The sequence below is a fragment of the Myotis myotis genome, unplaced genomic scaffold (assembly GCF_014108235.1).
Source record: "Myotis myotis isolate mMyoMyo1 unplaced genomic scaffold, mMyoMyo1.p scaffold_m19_p_15, whole genome shotgun sequence".
Lineage (NCBI taxonomy): Eukaryota > Metazoa > Chordata > Mammalia > Chiroptera > Vespertilionidae > Myotis > Myotis myotis.
The window spans coordinates 48460508-48479353 of NW_023416319.1; the positions used below are offsets into that span (position 1 = coordinate 48460508).

The window sequence follows — 18846 nt, forward strand, 5'->3', positions numbered from 1 at the left end:
AGGTTCGGGTTTCTGCCCGCCAGGTGGGCAGCTCTCCATTCCCCACATCAGCAGCTCAGCTCACAACACTGCCCTACTCCTGCCACCTGAGCCCCCAGGTGCCATCTGCCACCCTATTTTCAGGCGGTCTTGGGGTAAGGGCAAGGAGAAGGCAGGCAGATCCCAGATGGGGCAGGTAGGGCACCCGAGCCCTGACGGGCAGGTAGTGTCTGGCCTGCCACCTGGCACCTGGTTGTCCCCACCTCTCCAGGAGTGGAGAGGGCAGGTCTGGTCAAGTGTGGGCGTGTGTAAACGGGATCTCCTAGTATCTCTCGTGGCGTCTCTGCATTGTGAGCAGTGGGGTCTGTCGGGGCGTCCTGTGTGGCTCTGACCATCTCTGTCCCAAGCCTGGCCATTCCTTGGGCCTTCCTGCCTGCCTCCCTGTGTGCCTCTGACTCTCCATCTGGCCCTTCATGTCGGTCTCACTTTCTGTGTCCCTCCCTCTGTCTCAGTTCTGAGCCAATGAGAGTGCCTTTACCACCGCCACCACCACCACCCCCCACATTGGATTGCTCTCCTTAATTTCATTTTCTCAGGGCTCCCAACTCACAAAAATAAACCCTCCCTCCCCACCCCTGCACTTTTTTGATTTAACAAGCCTGCTGGAAAACAATAGTGATTTCCGCATCGATCATAAACAGAAGTGATTACCATACAATTACAGCCTGAACCATCAGCCTTGATGCAATCACTGAGCCGCATTGTAAATCGGAAGACAATTGCCTGCAGAATTACCCCCAAATTGGTTTAAGTGGCAACAAAAGAGTGTTGGCATTTTGGGGAGGGGTGAGGGAATGCTGGTGATCCCAGCAGCGGGGTCTCCATTGGGGAGATCTCGGAGTCTTGCCTTTGAGGAAGTGGCTGGCTAGGGAGAGCTGCCTGCCGTCTTCCCCCACCCCATTCTTTTCCCTTCAATTACTTGGGTGTCTTGGCACAGTTTGTTGTGAACTCATTTATACTAATGTGTGAGTGGCTAAGTATACCTTCAGCTGAGATGGCGGAGAAGGGTGCATCTCGGGGGAGGTGTTCCAGGGAGGCCTCCTCAGCTCCCCTGGTATACGCTCCCCAAATCCCATCTCACCTCTGGCTCGTCCAGGCACCTTGTCCCAGAAGGCTCTTCTCCTGTCTGGCTCGCACCCTGCTGCCTTCCCTCCTCCATCTCCCAGTCTGGTGGTGATTTCCTTCCAGGAACCTCCTACATTCCATCCAGGGCAGCCTACTCCTTCTGCAGCTGCACCAGCTGCAGGCCACAGTGCCCAGCCCCGTGGGCCTGGTCAGCCCACTCCTGGGAGCTGGCCAGCCACGGCTACAGCAGGTTCCGAGGGGGCCCACCAGGCATGCTGCGGGTGACCTGCCTGCCTCTGCCCGGCCTCTGGTCCTGTGGGAAGTCCGCTGCCAGCGGGACATCTCTCAAGTGTCGGAAGACCGGACTCCTAATCGCCTGCTGTTTCTGCGGGGCTTGTCTTCCCTTGGGGAGCCTATTTCTCTGCAGGTCAGGCCGCTCTGAAGTTACTGGGAAGCCTGCCCACTGGCACACTTAGATTCTAGCAGATTTGTTCACATCTAGGTTCTAAGTGCTTTTGCATGTCTCATCTGATCCTCACTGAAGGGTTTGCACATGCTTGTGATTTTATGCTTGTTTTTGATAAAGGAGACCCCAACGGTGATGCAGCTCATGGCAGGTCACATAGTCAGTCCTTGGGGAATGAAGTCTCAGGCCCCTGCTGGCGTGCCACCCTCGCCAGCCTTCCCAGGCCCGCAGGACGCAGGCTGGGCTGGAGCCGGGGCCAGGGCCGGGGCTGGGTGGGGGTCATCTCCCCTGACCTCGGACCTGCCCTGAGACCTCTGACAATACCAATCATGTGAACAGGCTCTGTGGGGTGCTGCGTTCTGTTCACACATTCATTTGCACCTCTCGTCCCCACCATAGCCCTGGGAGGGGACCCGGCTTGCCCAGAGCCCTCAGATTCATTCCTGGGCCCAGAAGCTGGTTTGGACCCCTGTCTGCCAGCCTTCGAGTCCAGCCTGTGCTCACTGGCATCCTATAAAGCAGGAGGCAGCCTGGTGTCCCTGAGCTCTCACTGGCCCAAGTGCCCCTGAGGCTCCCTGTCTGGTTGCCCTGGTCACTGCTAAAGCCTCAGGCCCGGCCCATCTAGAGTTGGTATATTTAGAACCAAAAATTCTGTGGGTTACTCTGGCTCTGCCCCGTGCTGGGAGGGGCCTCAGTGCTGCCCTGGGCTTGGACTGACGGGCTGGGGCATGCTGGGAAGGACCCGGCTTGTAGGCGACTCTGGGTACCCCTGTGCCTGGCACCCCCCTCCTCGGTGCTGGCTTTGAAAGGAGGATACCAGTCTAGGGAAGCTGGGCGATGCGGTGCCAGGGAGAGGTTGCCACCCCCTCCTGCCCAGCAGACCTTGTCCCACCCTGAACCTTGCTCCTGCTGTGCGTCTCCTAGGTCACCAGGTGTCCAGTGGGCAGGCAGAGCCACAAAGACTTGAGTCCTGTCTCTGCCACTGTGTGGTTTGTGCCATCTTTACCCAGGCGCCTCCGTGCTTTTCCTTAAAACGGAGCCTGCTGACCTGCCGGACTGTGAGACGGCAAAGGTGACCACGTTGTCAGTTCAGGGTTTTCAGAGAGTAGCGGCTGTTGTCCTCGGCCTCAGAGTGCAGCCCTCCCTTCCAGGAGAGCAGGCCGAGCCTTTGGAGAGCATTGGTCATGTGCAGGCATTGCACGCTGCCTCGTTGACCCTTTACGACAACCCCAGAAAGGCAGCGACCACTGTATCCTCCGCGCCTGACGGCGGAGCCAGAGCCCCACGTGGCCGTTTACCCTTCAATGTAATGAAGTCAAGTTAAATAGAATGTAAAACTCAGCTCCTCAGCCACACCAGCCACTTTTCAAGTGCTCACTAGGCACACGGGCTGGTGGCTCCCGGGCAGAACAGCACAGACAGGAAGTTTCCATCCTGCAAAGCTCTGTTGGACAGCGCTGCTCCGCTGCTCCGTGTTGTCCCGTTTCACGGTGTGCGGGTGAGGATAAGGGGCCTCACTTGTGGAACAGACGAAGGGAGGAGCGGCTGAGTGAGCCCCGCCTGCTGAAACTGAGGGCACTCCCCTCCCCTCCTGCAGGAGGAGGCACAGGGCCAGCTGTGAGGAGTGATGGATGGCCCTGTGCCTGAGATAAATGTGGCAGTCAAGGTAATCGGATTGGGTGAGACGGTCTAATTTGTAGGCGAGGGTAGGAAGCGCCCAGCCATGCCTCGTCCCCGCCACCCATATTAGTTTAATCAAATGTCCAGTATCTAAATGGCTGGGCCCAGTGATGGATGGTGTGAGCTTTGTTAACTGCTCTTGCCCTGTCAAGCCAAACTTGCCAAGGCCGCCAGGCTCCTGGGCTCTTGAATTTGCTTTTCCTTGCTTGGTTGTCTCTGCGTGGGACAGGAAGGGGGCTGGGACTCCTGTCTGTCTTAAGCCTCTGGTTTCTCAGGGAGGAGGCGGAAGAGGCAAAAGCAGGGGGACGAGTGAGACGGAGTCAACCTCCACCTCTGCAGACCATCTTGAGGAGCTGACTCCCTAGAGCCCTGGACCTGGGCCTCACCGTGGCTTCCGTCTCTCTCCGACTCCCTCAGCACCCTGGGCTAGCCTTTTCATTCTCTTAATGGAGTATTTTGATATGCCAGAAGTTGTTGGCTTTAATGTTGGAAAATTTGCCATCTTTTCCTGATTAGTGCTTGCTGTGGCTCCTTTGAGAATCTTCTCCAATCCCAAGGTCATGGAGATAATCTCCTATATCATCTTCTAGACAATGTATTGTATCGCCTTTTATTTATTTATTTATTTATTTATTTATTTATTTATTTATTTATTTGGGTCTGTGGTGTGAGGTAGGGGTCAGGTCTTCAGCCAGTCATTCTGAGCATGTGCTGTGTGCCTCAGACCAGGCTGGGTCCTTGGAGAGGCAAGGAGAAACAGGCGTTCTCCAACAGGCGGCTGAGAACAGCATGTATGACACGCCACCCTTTGTGTCAGGGTGGGATCTGCCCATCCGTGCCAGGCCCGCGCTCAACCATCCATTGGTGTTGACTGTTGCCCATGTGTCAGGCACTGTTCCAGGCCGCGAGGATGTGGCAGTGACCACAGCATGTGGAAACCCTGCACCGGAACAAACGCTCTCCCAGCGCAGGGAGTGGGCTGCCGGGGAGTAAATACGAGAGGAAGAAGAAGGTGCCAGATGCTCTGGAGGGGGAATAGCAGGCGAGCGCCGGGGAGGGAGTCGGTGCAGGGGGCGGCGTTGCAGTTTATCGGCTGGAAACGGCGGGAAGCCCTCGCCAGTGAAGAGTAAGGACGCGCGGGAGGGGTGAACCACATGGGTGTCCAGGGCCAGGACCTTGCAGGCAGGCTTTGCAAAGGCTGTGGTGCATGTAAACAACAGAATAGCCCTGGATGGAAAGCCAAAGCTGCTGGTGTGGTTCCCCGGTGAGAGGAACCGGCAGCGAGCCTGGGGTGGGGAGACTGGTTTTCAGTGCGTACCCGTTTTCTACTTCTGTGGGTTTGTTTTTTTTTAATATATTTTATTGATTTTCTACAGAGAGGAAAGGAGAGGGACAGAGAGCTAGACACATTAATGAGAGAGAAACATCGATCAGCTGCCTTCCGCACGCCCCCCACTGGGGATGTGCCCGCAACCAAGGCACATGCCCTTGACTGGAATCGAACCTGGGACCCTTGAGTCCACAGGCTGACGCTCCATCCACTGAGCCAAACCGGTCAGGGCAACTTCTGTGTATTTTTAATCGCACTCACACATAACTTCTCCAAAATAACAGTTAAAAGTTAAGGGAGGGTGGCGCAAGGTACGGTGAGGTGGAACCATCAGATGTAATGGGAAAGTGGGCCTAATCCCTCTTCTGGAATCTACCTGCAATGTTAGTTTTCTAAGGAGAATGGATTTATGTGTTACTTATGTAAATAAAAGGTACTTTGATTAAGTAAAATAAATAGTGCCCACTTGCCTGTTGTGGTTGCTGTCCCTCTCTGAGCGCCAGCTCCCTCCTGTGAGATGGGGTGGTGATCCCCACTCCAGGGGAGTGTCAGGAAAAGAACTCAGAAAGGAGGCATGTGTGGCGTTCCCGCCTGGCCTGCAGCTGCCCCTCAGTGGGGCATGTCCCGCACATGGCCTGTCGCTCTTTGGGGAGAGGCAGAGAATGGATTCCTGGCCTCAGATTCTCCAAGGGCCCAGGAGGGCCCGGGCTCTGTGTTCCCGCTCCCTCAGAGGCAGTCACATTTGCTCTGGGGCCCTGCCAGGTGGTCAGTTGTGTCAGGACCCGGGCGGCTGGTCTCCCCCTCCCCGCCTGGTGTTGCCTTCTCTCTGGGTGCTGTGTTCATTCTTCACTGCCTCCATTAGAGGCAGAAGGCACGGAGTGTTTCCTGCAGGGACAGAGCAGGCGCTGGAGCGGGGAGAGGGTGGGAGAGCTGGGTGGTGATTAAACACTGCAGAGACCTAAACAAATGATGCTCCCTCCCCCAGCCGCTCTGCAGGAGAAGTGGGGAGCTAGCCTGAACTGCAGATGGCCCAGGCTGCTGTCTGTCCCCCGCCTGTGATGACAGCTGCCCGGGCTGCTTCCTGAGAGCCTCAGCGTGCTGAGTGAGCTTGCTGAGTGAGTCTGTGGGGCTTAACGCAGCCCTTCAGCACCAGGAGGCAGGCCCAGAGGGAGGGTGCAGGGCCACACAGCTGACACCAGCAAGTGGTGGGGCTGAGAAATTCCATGGGGAGACAATACTAGTGACCTCATAGGAGAGAGTCTTGAATGAGCCGATGCAGATGCATGTGAAGTGCTCAGAACAGAGCCTGGCCTGAAGCAAGTTCTCCTTAGGTAACGGCCACTGTCAAGATGGCCCCGGGACATCTTTCGGGCAACTGGGTGAGAGAGGTACATGCAGGTGAAGAAGCACAGGTGCGCACACCTGCCAGGCTCTGCCCCAGACCACACAGTTCAGAGCGGGTAGGTAACAGCCAGGCGCACCCTCTTCTGACTCCCCATCCCGTGTTCTTTCTTTTGTACCAAAACCAGGAAGAGTCCAGGTCAGAACCCCAGGGCCTTCAGATCAGGGAGGTCAGCAGCGATGTCCTGGTCTGAGAGCTTGTGTGCATTCTGAACTCAGAAGGGGCGAGGGAAGAGTGGTTCCTTCCTCTCCCCCATCCAACCCCCTTTTCCTGCAGCAAATGACCACTGAGCTCACCCACCATTCTAGACCTGTGCTTCTCCAAGCGGGGTCCCCGGACCCGCAGCACAAGCATCCCCTGGGAACTGGTTAGAAATGTAATGTCTTAGGCTCCACCCCCGACCCACTGAACCACACAGCCCCCTGGGTGTGAGGCACAGAAGTCTGTATTTTAACAAGCTTCCAGATCATTCTGACGCGCAGGTAAAGTTGGGAACCCCCGGGCGAGACCTCCGTGGTTCAGTCCTGCCCTGGGACCTCACCATCCAGGACGTACATTCACCCAGACGTCACCCAGGTGTGCTACACCCTGAGTCACAGGTGCAGCCAGGAAGCACTAGATGTAAATGGAACCCTTACAAATGATTCTTATTTTCATTGCAACAAGGCAGCTAGATATTTAAAGAAACCTCACAGAGAATCATCTCGTCACGTAAAGGCGCTTCTGCAGGGGGAAAGCTCTGCTCTCGTTTCCTGCCCCATTCCCCCCCGCCCCCGTGTTCTATAAATTCAGTCTCTCTGTCAGGTTTTCTTGGCATGGTGTCCACCTTTGCGTAGCTAAAACAAGTAGATGGCATACTATGGAATGACAAGTAAAATAAAGAAATACATTAAGTAAAATAAAGAATGACAAGTAGTCTGGAAAATGCACAGGTGCCCCCGCGGTGGAGGAGAGCTCTGTGGGATGCGTGAAGGCCAGGCTGGTGTTAGGGCAGCTGGGACAGCCCCTGCCAGCCCCTGCTGGGCACGTGGAGAGGTAACAGCCGGGCATGGGTGGGTTCCAGGGCTCCTTCAAACATTCACACTCGGGGGTTCTTGGAAAAGGGGTGGCGTGACCAACTAGGAAGCCAGTACTTGGAAACGTGAAATGTGCAGGCAGGCCATCCACTGCTCTTGCTGGCTAGATGGGCGAGAGGGGAAACCCTGCCCGTGGTTTTGGGTGGAGAACCCACAGTGCAGGGTCAAGAAGGATCTCCTGAATCTGCCACTGAACGCCCATGGGGCCGGCTCACGTGTCCCTGAGCTGAAACACCTGCCTGGTGAGCAGAGTGACTGCAGCTGGAGGGGCCCTCTGCCTCTACGGCAGCCGGCTGGCTCGGGCCTCAGCTCACAGGCCTGCAGTGGGAGGAGAAGCACTCACGGTGTTTCTTGCACCAGGAACCCGAGACTCTGGAGATAACCAGGTACCTCAGCCAGGGGAAGGAGTAGTGTAAGGTGCAAATGGTGGGAGGCAGGAGAGCTAGGGGTCCCGTCAGCAGGTTTTCCTGAATCTGCTTTCTCAAAGAGCAGTGACCTGAACCCAACTCTCGGTGGTCAAGGGTCACCTGACAAGGTGATGCCCGCCCCAGCCGCTGTCCCGCCCCGTCCCCGCAGCACACACCCTCTGTCACTGCTCAGGGCTGAGAGGTTTATCAGGCGGCTCCTCTATAGAGGAGTCTCAGCTCCAGGACGGCCTCTATCCTGCTTCACTTGCAGGCCAGTGCAGGAGGTGGGGGCGTGGAGGAAACTTCCATTTGAGAGTCATGGGGTTGGACACGGGCGCCAGAGAGGATGGAGGGAGTGTACAGCAAGGCCTCCCAGCACACATGAAGGCCGTGGTGTTTAGACTCTGGGTCTCGGTGACCTTGGGAAGGAACTGGCCTCACTCCGATCTCTCCTTATCCTGGGAGCGGGAGGACACAGCCAAACTGCACGCACCCAGCTGGGAAGCCGTAGAAAAGTCAATTCCCCGGGAAGAAGCGAGTTCCCGCAACCCCTCCTTACCCCCTGGCTCCCTGGGAGCAAGTATGGGCTGTGGTGTTCAGCCCCCGGGAGAAACCACGTGTACAGAATAGAAAATGGTTCTTCAGGTGGCGCCTGCTGGAATGAGGGGCACGGCTCCCAGCTGCAGAGGCAGGGCAGGTGTGGCTCGGGTCTTGTCTTGCAACATATGGGGCGAGTGTCTTGGCATAGGGAGAGCATCCTCGCTGCGCTGGAACTCTGGCCGCCTCCATTCTGCTCAGGTGCTGCCGCGGAATGAGTTGGAAGTGGGGAGACTGGTGACTCTCAGCACCACCACCCCCGCCCGCTATGGGTAGTCTGGTCAGTCTTTGGGTAGCCAAAGGGACTTGTCCTGTTGGAACCCACATCCTCTCAGAATACGGGGAGTAGGCACAGAGGTCTCCTGGCCTCAGTCTCTTGTGGGGTGGCTCAGGGCCCCAGCCCTCCCCACACCTGCTTTGCTATTAATGCTGTATAGTTTTCAGCGGAGGTGTTCTAGATCCCACCCTTGTCCTGCTGCAGGCTCAGGTGTGCCCGGAGCCAGGTTACCCTCTTCTCTGTGTCACCCCTCATGTCTAAAATGGGGTCTGTGAGACCCCCACCACCCGGTGGCTTGTGAGAGAGTCCAGGGGCCGGGGTGTGTGACCCAGCCCCCTCGAGGGGACACAGTGCTCAGTGGCAGCTCCCTGCCAGCTGGTCTCCCCGGACAGCAACGCTGACCGACGCCCCTGCCAAGCTCCTCCCTCCGGCTGGAGGACGGAGGCGCACCTACAGGAAGAGGGTAACATTCTCTTTCCGACGAAACTGCCCACCTTGAGCTTCTCTGGGGTGTTTTTTCGTTGGACCTGCATTATCCAGGAAGGTTCAGATGGTGGTGGGAGGTGGGAGGTGGGCGGGGAGTTTTCCAGGCTGGGATTTTCCCAAAGCCTCAGCCTGGACAGGCTCAGCCTGGCTGACTTCTCTGAGGCTGAGTCGCCTGCTCAGCAGGCCCAGCCTCCCCTGGGTGAGGGATGGACAGCCAAACCGGTTTGGGAATCAGCCCTGCCAGCTCTGAGGTCCCCAGAGTTCAGTTCCCAGGGTGAGTTCACACGCCTTGAGACTCCCAGCTCCTGCCAACCCGGGCATCCCTTGGGGAGGGGGGTGGGAACGGACGAGTGTTCCTGGAGGGAGGGAATGGCCCAGAGTCCCTCTCGGGCTGGGCTGGACCTCAGGACCTGACATGGCAGGACCTGCCAACCACTGGGAAGCAGGTAGGGCCCAGTGGGGCGGGGCAGGGTGGGGTGGGCCATGAGCCTCCAGATGCATCCTGGGCCGGCCACACTGTCACCTGCTCGGTCTCCCTGCATGTGGGGCAGGCAGGAGAGGGGCAGGGTTGTTTTGACTTTCTTGCCCACACCGTGATGGGAGATGGCAGAGCAGGGAGCAGAGTGTGGGAATGATCTAGAAAAACCAGAAGTAGCTGGAAGTCAGGACAGCGTGCGGCTGGGTGCTATGATACGGCCGTTTTGCAGGAGAGCAAGATGGCCCCAAGGAAAACCTCTCTGGTGTTATGTCCCAAGGGTCAGCTGTCAGGGTCCCCACAGTCCAACTACAACTCTCCAGAAAAGACATTTCCTCTAACCAGGGGGAAGCCTCCCCCCTCACGTGCTCCCCTCCCAGCTCCCGTCACCCCTGATCCTGCACACTCCACCCTCAGGCCTCAGCAGATATTCCCACTCTGGGCAGGTACTCCCCACTCTGGGCAGATACTCCCCACTCTGGGCCTCTGCCTCAGGAAACCGAGCACCTGGGCAAGGCGAGCTCTCTGGAGCCCCTCCCGTCTACAGCCCACACCTGGTTGGGGGGAGGGCCCAGTCCAGGCGTGAGGATGGGCCGCTCATCCCACAGCTCCTGCAGGATTGAGAAGGGGTCGAGGCTGACCTCAGCTGCGAGAGGTGTGGCCCCACTGTGAGGCCAGGGCTGAGTCCCGGGCCATCTGACTTCAGAGAGGCCAGCACCTCGTCTTTCACCTACGGCCAGAGAGAGGAAGCTGCCCGAGGCCGCGCAGGAAGTTGGTAGCAAACTGGGACAAGAAGCTGGGAGGATGCCTAATCGTGGGACGGTGGGCGGGAGCACAGAACTGTTGTCTTGGGGCTGTGCCTGCTCCCAGATGCGTGACATCACAGGTCTGTGGGCCGGCAGCAGAATCCTTCCGTCCCACAGTGTGACGAGGGGTGACTCACTCCCCTTGGGCTGCGATTTCTGCTTCGTAAACAGACAGGAAGCGTCCTCGGCCTGCCCCTCACGGCGTGTGTGTCCTCGGCCTGCCCCTCACGGCGTGCGTGTGTGGGCTTCAATGAAGCAGAGGGCGCCGGGCTGTAGGGAAAACGAAAGGGCTGTCAGTGCGCCCTCCTGACCCCGTCAGGTCTCCACTGTCCACAGTGGGGAGTGCCACTCCATTTCACAGACATGCCCACGTGGCCCCGGCTGCCCCGCTGGGTTCGTGGTCATGATGGCACAGGCACCTGGCTTCCTGAGGCCCAGCAGCCACTGCCCCGGCGCCCGCCCCCCTGGTCATGTGCATCCTGTGCTGTTTCCTCCTGGGAGGAGATGACCGAGAGAAATGGCAGGGAGGGGCTCTTTTTCCGTTTCTGGGGGCGCCCAGCGGAGGCGGGCCCACAGAGCGCAGCTACAGAGAGCTGTGTGCGGGGGTGGGGGAGGCTCGGGTCACCCGTTCCTGCTGGAAGCATGGGGGTGGGGGCAGCTCTGCCCTTGGCTCAGTCCCAGTCCCACCTTCTGCTGGACACATGGGGGATGCGGACTGCGGAGCAGCCAGGCCTCAGTGACCTGCCCCTTGTTGGTGCCACTCTGCTGGCCCGGTATGGGGAGGACTGCTGCCAGGTCCACCCCAGCGCCACACCCGGGGCTCCCAGGAGGACTGGCCCAGACTGGCTGCCTGCACTGCATGGCAGGGGCGCAGCTCCCAGGGCCCGGGCTCCCCACAGTGCCGAGTCCTGGCAGGGAGAACCCTGGGCCCCGCCCCATATGCAGGAACTGGTGCAGGCTGGGCCCCAGGCCTGTGAGCACTGCGATCCTCTTGGAGATGGGTGAAGGGAATTGTATTTTATCTGGGCAGCAGCACAGTAGATGGGAGACAGACGCGTCTTAATCCTAAAGGGATATGTGCTCAATATCAACAACAAAATAACAGTTTGTTCTTACATAATCCTTCCTCTGTGTCAGGCATTGCACTAGCACATTATGCGTATTCGCTTGTTTAATCCGCATGACAGTTGAGGAGCTGGTAATGCTTATCACCCCCATTTTACAGAAGGGAAAACCAGAGTGCGGAAAGGTTAAGCAATGCACCCCAGGTCGCAAAGCTGCTCAGGGGTTGAGCTGGCACTTGAGCAGCCTGGGTTCCAGTTACCCTGATAGTCCAGGTCTCAGGCACAGGGTGCACAGTCCTTGGCCACGCTGCTTCTGGAGGCAGCAGGTAGTCGGCCTTTTATAGCTCCCAGGTTTCCAGTTGAGACTCTCTGGCACGAAGCTAGCCGTTTCTCACATGTGCTTTAAAACTCGGGCCTTCCCTTCATTTTGGGGCTCCTCGCACCAGGCCTGAGAGCAGAGGGCCCTCCTGTTGTCGCCTCACGTTACAGCTGAGACAGGCTCTCCCAGGCCGTTGTCATCTCCAACCCCCTGTCCTCCCCCTTCGCCTCCCCTCCGGGGCCTCACCCCTCCTCTGCACGGGCCTGGAGTCTGGAACCCTGGTCCCCAGGTGCAGGCAGGAGTTCCCACCATCCTGACCCCCAAGCTTTCCTGGGCAGTGGTCCCAGGACTCCGTGTTCGGGAGATGAAAGAGGAAGATCAGAGGGTAGGAGGGTGTGGCCGGGGTCGGGGAGGCAGGAAGAGAAGCAGCAGCGTCCCCCCGGGAGCCCTGGTGCGAGGCTGTGGGAAGGCCACGTGGGCAGACACCATTAGCATGAAGACTGGGGCCAGCCCCTGAGCAGAGGGAACCCAGGGCTGCAGCCAGCCTCCCAAGTTAAACGACCTTGTTGTTTCTGTCAACTGCTTACCTTCAGTCCCCATTTTGGCGGCTCACCAATGGCTCTGCAGGTCACAAAACAAGGGTCACCTGACTGGGTTGCAGATGGTGTTTGATGAAGCACTAGCCTCTGTACACATCCGTGGAGGGATATCTCTCCGGGCTAATGCCCCTGAGGCTAGGGCCCTGCCCTGGAGGAAGGGGGGCTGCTGGCAGGTTTAAAGGTCACAGCGGCAGGTCCCAGGTGTTGCCCTGGGGGTCCGGGTCTCACGCACAGGGTGCCCAGTGTCTGTCCCGCTCACCCGTCCTTTGCATGTTGGCTTATCCAGCTGTGATTCATTTCAGTCCCTTAGTCGTGTGTTTGCATAGCCTGTGCCAGATGTTGCTCTGGGTGCTGGGGTGGCAGAAGCGAACCCCTCGGATCCCAGGGTGGCCTCGGGGCTCCTGTTCCCGCTGTAGAACACCACAGCTTTCCCCAGTTAATCACTGAGCCCCGCTGTCCACCTGCACCGCCTCTGGGGACGTGATCGGAAAGGTCCTGGGTCTGTCTTGTGAGTGTGGGTTGCTGGGAGGCGGGGCTGGAGGCTGAGAGAAAGGATAGGACACACTTGTCATAATTCAGGGGAGAACAGACACAGCGGCAGAAGGTGATGGGGACAGAAAAGAAGCCGAAGGGACAGACTGCAGAGACGCAGGCCATGATGATCTGAGGGTGGGGCAGGAGAGGGCACTGGAGGGGCATCGCCTGGGGTGGCTGAGGTGCTCCTGGGAATCCAGTGGCCATGGCACAGGCTCCTGTGTCCGGGAGGCAGGGGGAGAGGGAGGAGCCCAGCGTGGTTGCCTGGTTCTTGCATCCTGACTCCCCGAGGAGGCCCCCCAGCTGCCAGGCTAGACTTCCCCCTGGGAATGGGACCCCCGTGCTCTGCTGCCGTTTGTATGGATTTACTTAAGCGGATGGGGAGGAAGCATTTGAAAAAGTGCCATTCGTGTTTTTCACTGGCAGTGAACCCGGCTGCATGCTCCTGGGGCCTCTTTCCACCCCTCTCTGCCCCACTCGCCTCCCCCCTCCACCAGGGCACGGCTTGAGAGGGCCATGCCTGGCAGGTCGCCTCCTGGGCACCCAAGCCCTGTCCATCCTGGGTCTTGGAAGCCCCTTCCTCTCTCGCTCACACACACTGCTCCTCTGTCCTGCAGCAGCCTGTTAGCAGCTGGCGTGCTCTTTGATACAGCACGCTTTTGTTTCATTTGCGCGAGGCGTCCCCAGGCGGCAGCACCTTTGCTAATCCTCCTGGCTGGCCCACTGCCACTCCACCCCTTCCTGATGCCCAGGCCTGACTGGGAATGAGCATCCCAGGCCAGCTAGCCTCCCCCTGCTTGCCTTCACGGGAGGAGCTGCCTTGTTTTTCCTGTGGCCACCATGGCTGCCTCTGGTTTTGGCCCCTTCCCAAGCCTGCGTGCAGCCTGGGAGGGACAGCCTCTCACCTACCCAGTGAGCTTGTCTTCCTCTTTGATGCTCTGGCTTTCAGACCCCAGCCTCTGTCTCCCTTCCACCCCCAGCGGTTCCCTGTCCGCTGGCTAAGAGCTGCTCTAGAAAACACAGCTCCACCTCCCTACCTGGAGCCCCGCAGTTCCCACGTCGGGAATGCAGGCTCCTCCATCCGCTGCCTCTCAGAGAAAATGTTGCCCTGGCCCCGGTCCATCTGGTCAGCCCAGCCTGGGCGGCTGCTCTGCTGGAAGCTGCAGATACAGAGGCAAATGCAAGGCTGGTCACTGTCCCCAAGGGGGCACACCTGGGCCCGGCCAGGGCTAATTCTCCCCAGGGCTCCACTGCAGACCTGCCCTCACTCTTCCATCTGTTGGTTGTTGTTGTTTCTTGTCCCTAAAGGACACTGTAGTGGCTGCGGGCTGCCAGGGCGGTGGCCAGGAAGATCTTTGGGCTCCCCCATGGTGCCTTCCCTCAGACCTGCGTCCTGCACCCCTCTGACTCTTGGGCCCAGCATTCACTTTCATTTCTCGTCCAGAGGAGCTCATGGTGCCTTAGCCGTGGTGTCCTCTGGTGCAGGGCCCTAGACCCATCTCCCGGAGCCCAGGAATAGAAGGTGTGCCGCCCCTGGTCTCAGGCACCACTGTTTCCTGTCCCCCTGGTGCAGACCACACAGGGCACAGCATCTGCCGTGAGGCACGTGCTGCTGGCAGGTGCCCGGCGTTGTTGACGTCTGTGGCAGGTCTGGAGTGGACCCCAGGGTCCCTTGGGGTTTCCTCGACAGGCTGGAGAGATGTGTCGGCAGTGGGAGCATCAGAGATCAGCCGTCGTGTCTTCTCCCTCCCTGGAGTCCCCTCTCCCTTCCACTGACCCCTCGAGACTCCTGCTTCCCCTGTGGATGTGGCCTTCTGGAATTTGGCTGCTAAAGGCCAGGGCTCAAGATGGGGCCAAATGAAATCTGGGCCTGGGTTGCGGCTATTCTGGACCCTAAGGAGCCTGCCCTGCCCGCCCCACTCACAGTGCTGCGGGGGGTCCTCGTCGTCTGCCGGGGCCTCCCACACACTGAGGCCCCCCACACACACACCTGTGACATTCAGAGCTCACACCACCCAGTTCATGTGTCTCTGTGCTCCGCCATGGGGTCAGAGTGCACAGAGGTGCCAAGGCCCCGTCTGTCCTGGTGACTTGGCTCCTCCTTACAACTATGCGTGGGAATGGAGTTACCACCACCCCACTTTAGAGACAGAGAAACCGAGGCACAGGACGGTCAGATGAGTTGCTGAAGGGGCCACGTGGGTGGCAGAGACAGAGCTGGGATCAGGTCTTGCAGATCCATCCCAGAGGCGGTGCCTCCCAGCTTTCCTGGTGTTACATGGTATGGCGGTGGGTGTTGGATTGAGGGGCTGCTTTTCTGGGGCTGCTGTGGTCTCTGCCCACCCTCCCTCCTGTTCTCGGACACCCCTGCGGTTGGTTGACAGCAGTCATTCCGGCTCAGGTGCACTCGCTGAGGCGGGCAGCTTCTGTTCAGCCCATTTCACAGATGGGGAAATCGCAGCGCCACATGGTGAAGCCGCTTGAGTGGCGGGACACACTTCCAAGTCCCTTCTGTGGGACTCCAGAGCCTGGGCTCTTAGCCCTGCTGCCCACGGCCTGCCCTCTGTGGTCCCCTCCCCTCCCCTCCCTCTCCTGGGTGCTGTGGCACTGGTGTCCCTCGGGGCTTCTTTGACACCTTCTGGAGGGGCCTGGGATGGCTTCCTCTCAGTCACAGGCACCTTGCTGCCTGTGGAGAACAGCACATACGCACATGTGCCCTCTGCTCTCGGAGACCTCGCGCAGCGCTTGCGAGAACTGTGCACCACGCACCAGACACGGTTTTAACCACGTGATGCGTGTTAGTGTCCTTCAGATGGCAGAATAACCTTAAGGCAGTGGTTCTCAACCTTCTGGCCCTTTAAATACAGTTCCTCATGTTGTGTCCCAACCATAAAATTATTTTCGTTGCTACTTCATAACTGTAATGTTGCTACTGTTATGAATCGTAATGTAAATATCTGATATGCAGGATGGTCTTAGGCAACCCCTGTGAAAGGGTCGTTCCACCGCCAAAGGGGTCGCGACCCACAGGTCGAGAACCGCTGCCTTAAGGAGTGTGCATGCGTGTTGTGCCCATTTAACAGATCAAAAAACTGAAGCCCAGAGCGCTTCTTTAAGTTGCCCGAGGTCACGTAGTTCTCAGTGGTGGCGCTCACAGGATGAGGGAAGGGTGGCTCCCCGTGCAGCCGGAGGAACACTCCTGACCCTGCCTGCACGGCCAGTGTCTCCCTGAAATTCTTCCCGTGACTGGTATGCTCTGTGCACACCACACCAGGCCTGCCCACCGCCCTCCCCACCCCGGGACTCTTCGTGCCCGGTACTCCTCCCCAGTCCAGCAAGTGCCCAGAGCAGAGACACGCAGGACAGCCAGGTCCTGGGCACATGCAGACACACTCCCGGAGCCCTGGACACCCACCCCCCTGCCTGTCTGTCTGTGTGTGTCATCTCTACCTGCCTCTGTCTGCCGGTCCTGCTGGCTCTGACAGCGCCCAGACTCCCTGTCTGGCTGCAGATTCCCACACGCTGTCATTCACTAGCATTTGCCTCGGAACAGCCTGTGTTGGTTTAAGCCGTGATGACAGCATGCACTGGGTCCGTCTGCGCGCCTCTCCCCGCCCGGATGCGTCTCCCCGCCGCGTGTCTGCCCGGGGGGCCTCTGTGCTCAGGCCCAGGGGTGAGGGCGCTGCTTCCTCGCTCCCCGTCTTGTCCCTCTTAGTTGCAGGAACGTGGCTGCCCTGGCATCTGTGTTGTGCACTGGCTGCCTGATGCACACACCCCATCTGTCACAGCATCCTAAGCCCGACCACGCCACCCGCCTCCCTGCATTTTCTCCCCTTTAAGGAAAACACTCCATTAGCGATAGGAAGATGAGGGCGGTCCTTGACCAAGCAGGAGGGTGGCCGGTGTCATTGGAGGAAAGCTCTGAATGCCTCCTGCACGGCTCCGGCTCGGTGGCCCCCAGGAAGAGCGAGGGCTGGGAGGGCGGGAGGGCAGGGCGGGCAGCGGGCGCACCATCTGTGCCGTCCTTTGTGCTGGCAGCCGAGCAGTCCCTGCATCGCTGTGATCCAGCGCCTCGTGCTTGGCGTGCAAATGAGTTTCCAGATGCCCAGTGCCCCCCGCACAAAGAAGCAGTAACTAGGGGCCTGGGAGAAGAATGGCGCAATCTAGAAATTCATTTCTGTTTGTGAATAGCTGCTCCCCCCCCCCCCCCCAGCTGTGGCAGCCGTGTGCTGGGCGCCCACTCTAGAGGCTTTTTGCCTCAGTTTCTGAGCAGACACCGGCTAGGGAGGGGGCTTCTCTCCAGCCCTCTCCTCCCTGTGCAGTGGTGGCAAGGTGAGCCCCACAGGAAGGGGCAGGACACAGCTTTTAAGACATAGCTGGCCCATTGGCACCCCGGCCTGGAGAGAGACACGGGTACTCTACTGGGAGGGGGCATACGCTGGACTGTGGCCCCCACGGGCATGTTTGTGCCCCACACAGCTGAGAAGATATACCCAGCAGCCCTGGTGGGATGCCTCGCCTTTCTGCCCCATTCCCTGTAAGAACCACTGCCCTTCCCTTGACCTTGGGCCCCAGCCTGCCCATGGGGACATGGCACCTCTCTCCCTGGCAGCTCACAGCAGGACTGGATGGGCAGAGTGCTTCTGCTGGTCCTAAAACCGCCTCCTGGACCCTGCCCACTCAGTGAGGGGGAGGAAAGGACCCGCTGCTCCCCAAATGCTGGGCCCGTTTGCTCCCCACTCCTGATAGAGCTTGTCTGGGCCACAGGCAGGGCCAGAGCCTGGCAGGTCTCAGATGGTTCCCAGCCCTGCTGATGGGGGACCCTATTCAGGTTCTGAGCGGTTTGAACTGGCAGCTGCCCAGTCACTCTGGGCATCTTTCCCCAGTGCCGGCTGAACATGGGAAAGGGTGGGCTCCGCCGAGGCCCGCGATGCCGTCCGAGGGGCTGGAGGCCATGCTGCTTGGTGTTTGCCTTTTGAAGGGTTTCCTCTCCTCCCCACATTCTGGCCCCATGTTAGACTCTGTCACTGGGGCAAGGGCACCAACTGTGTGTCTGGCCCTCGCCGGTTGCTGGAGCGAGTGACTTCGCCTGCCTGAGCCTCAGTCATCTCGTCTGTAGAATGGGGATAGTAGCTGACATCCTGGATCATGCAGGGCATTCGAGGGAAGGCCACAGAAGCGTGTTGCACAGCGTTCGGATGGGAGACCCTGGAAATAAGGGAGTGGACTCTGTCCAGCCAAGTGGCTGAAGCAGTCCTGGTTCAAAAGGTCCCTGGCCACCTGGCCTGGTTGACTCTTTCCAGAGCTATCAGACCAGTCTGAGTGAAGTGCTCGTGGCAGGAGTGGGGCATGGCCAGGGTGCGGTCCCCCCGCCCTCCCGGTGGCTTCTGCACAGTCTCAGCAGTTCCCCCATCTCCTCACCACAGCCCTGGGAGGAAATCAGGGCAAGAGTCATCACTCCTCTCCCCTGCAAGCAAACTGAGGCCCAGAGAGGGTCTGCCAGCTCCTTCAGGTCACACAGCAAACTGATGACCGCCAAGCCCTCCTGACTCCTCACTCCCTCCCCAGACCTCGCTCGCTCTTGCACTTTGGAAAGACTGACCAGACATGCTGACCTTGAGGGTGCTTTTGGCCCCTGGTGGCCACATGGGACAGTGACAGATGAAAGAAAATGGGCACTTTCCTACCCTCTTAATTAGAGCTGCTTTGCTCTTGGTTTTCAAGGCGTCTCTAAGGCTGGATGTGGAGGCTTCCCAGGCATTCCTGCCTCTGGTGCCCTTGGGAGACTCTGGCTTAGCTCCCAACCCACCCCACCCCTGGGCAGCCCTCTGGCCTGGGAGTCCTCTCTCTTCTCCAGCCTTGTGCCAGCAGCGCAGGGCCAGTCTCAGCTGTGACCGAAGCTGTGCGCACACCTGCTCAGGGGAGCCCATGGTCGGGAGGGGTTCCATGGAGAATGGTGCAGGCACTCCTGGGCTTGTCCGCAGGCTCCAGGAAGGCTCTGGGCTTTGTTTCAGCCTGTGGTTTGGGCTCCACCCATGGGGCGAAGCCACGTCGAGCTGCTTGTCCAAAGTCTGGGGGTGGGCTTCACTGAGACGCCTGGGGGCGGCTGGCCGTGCTGTTTGGCTCCCCCTGGTCTCCCCTTGGCATCGTCTCTGCCGTCCCCTCCACCATCTTGCCTCTCTTCTTTCCCATTGAAATCGGCCCCCCTCTGAGCTGCTCCTACA

General features: G+C 59.1%; 1 protein-coding gene across 9 annotated transcripts in view; it reads left to right on the forward strand.

Annotated features, from left to right (window-relative positions):
* ZMIZ1 (zinc finger MIZ-type containing 1) overlaps positions 1–18846 on the forward strand; it is a 221228-nt gene that overhangs the window by 169495 nt on the left and 32887 nt on the right. The window lies entirely within an intron of this gene.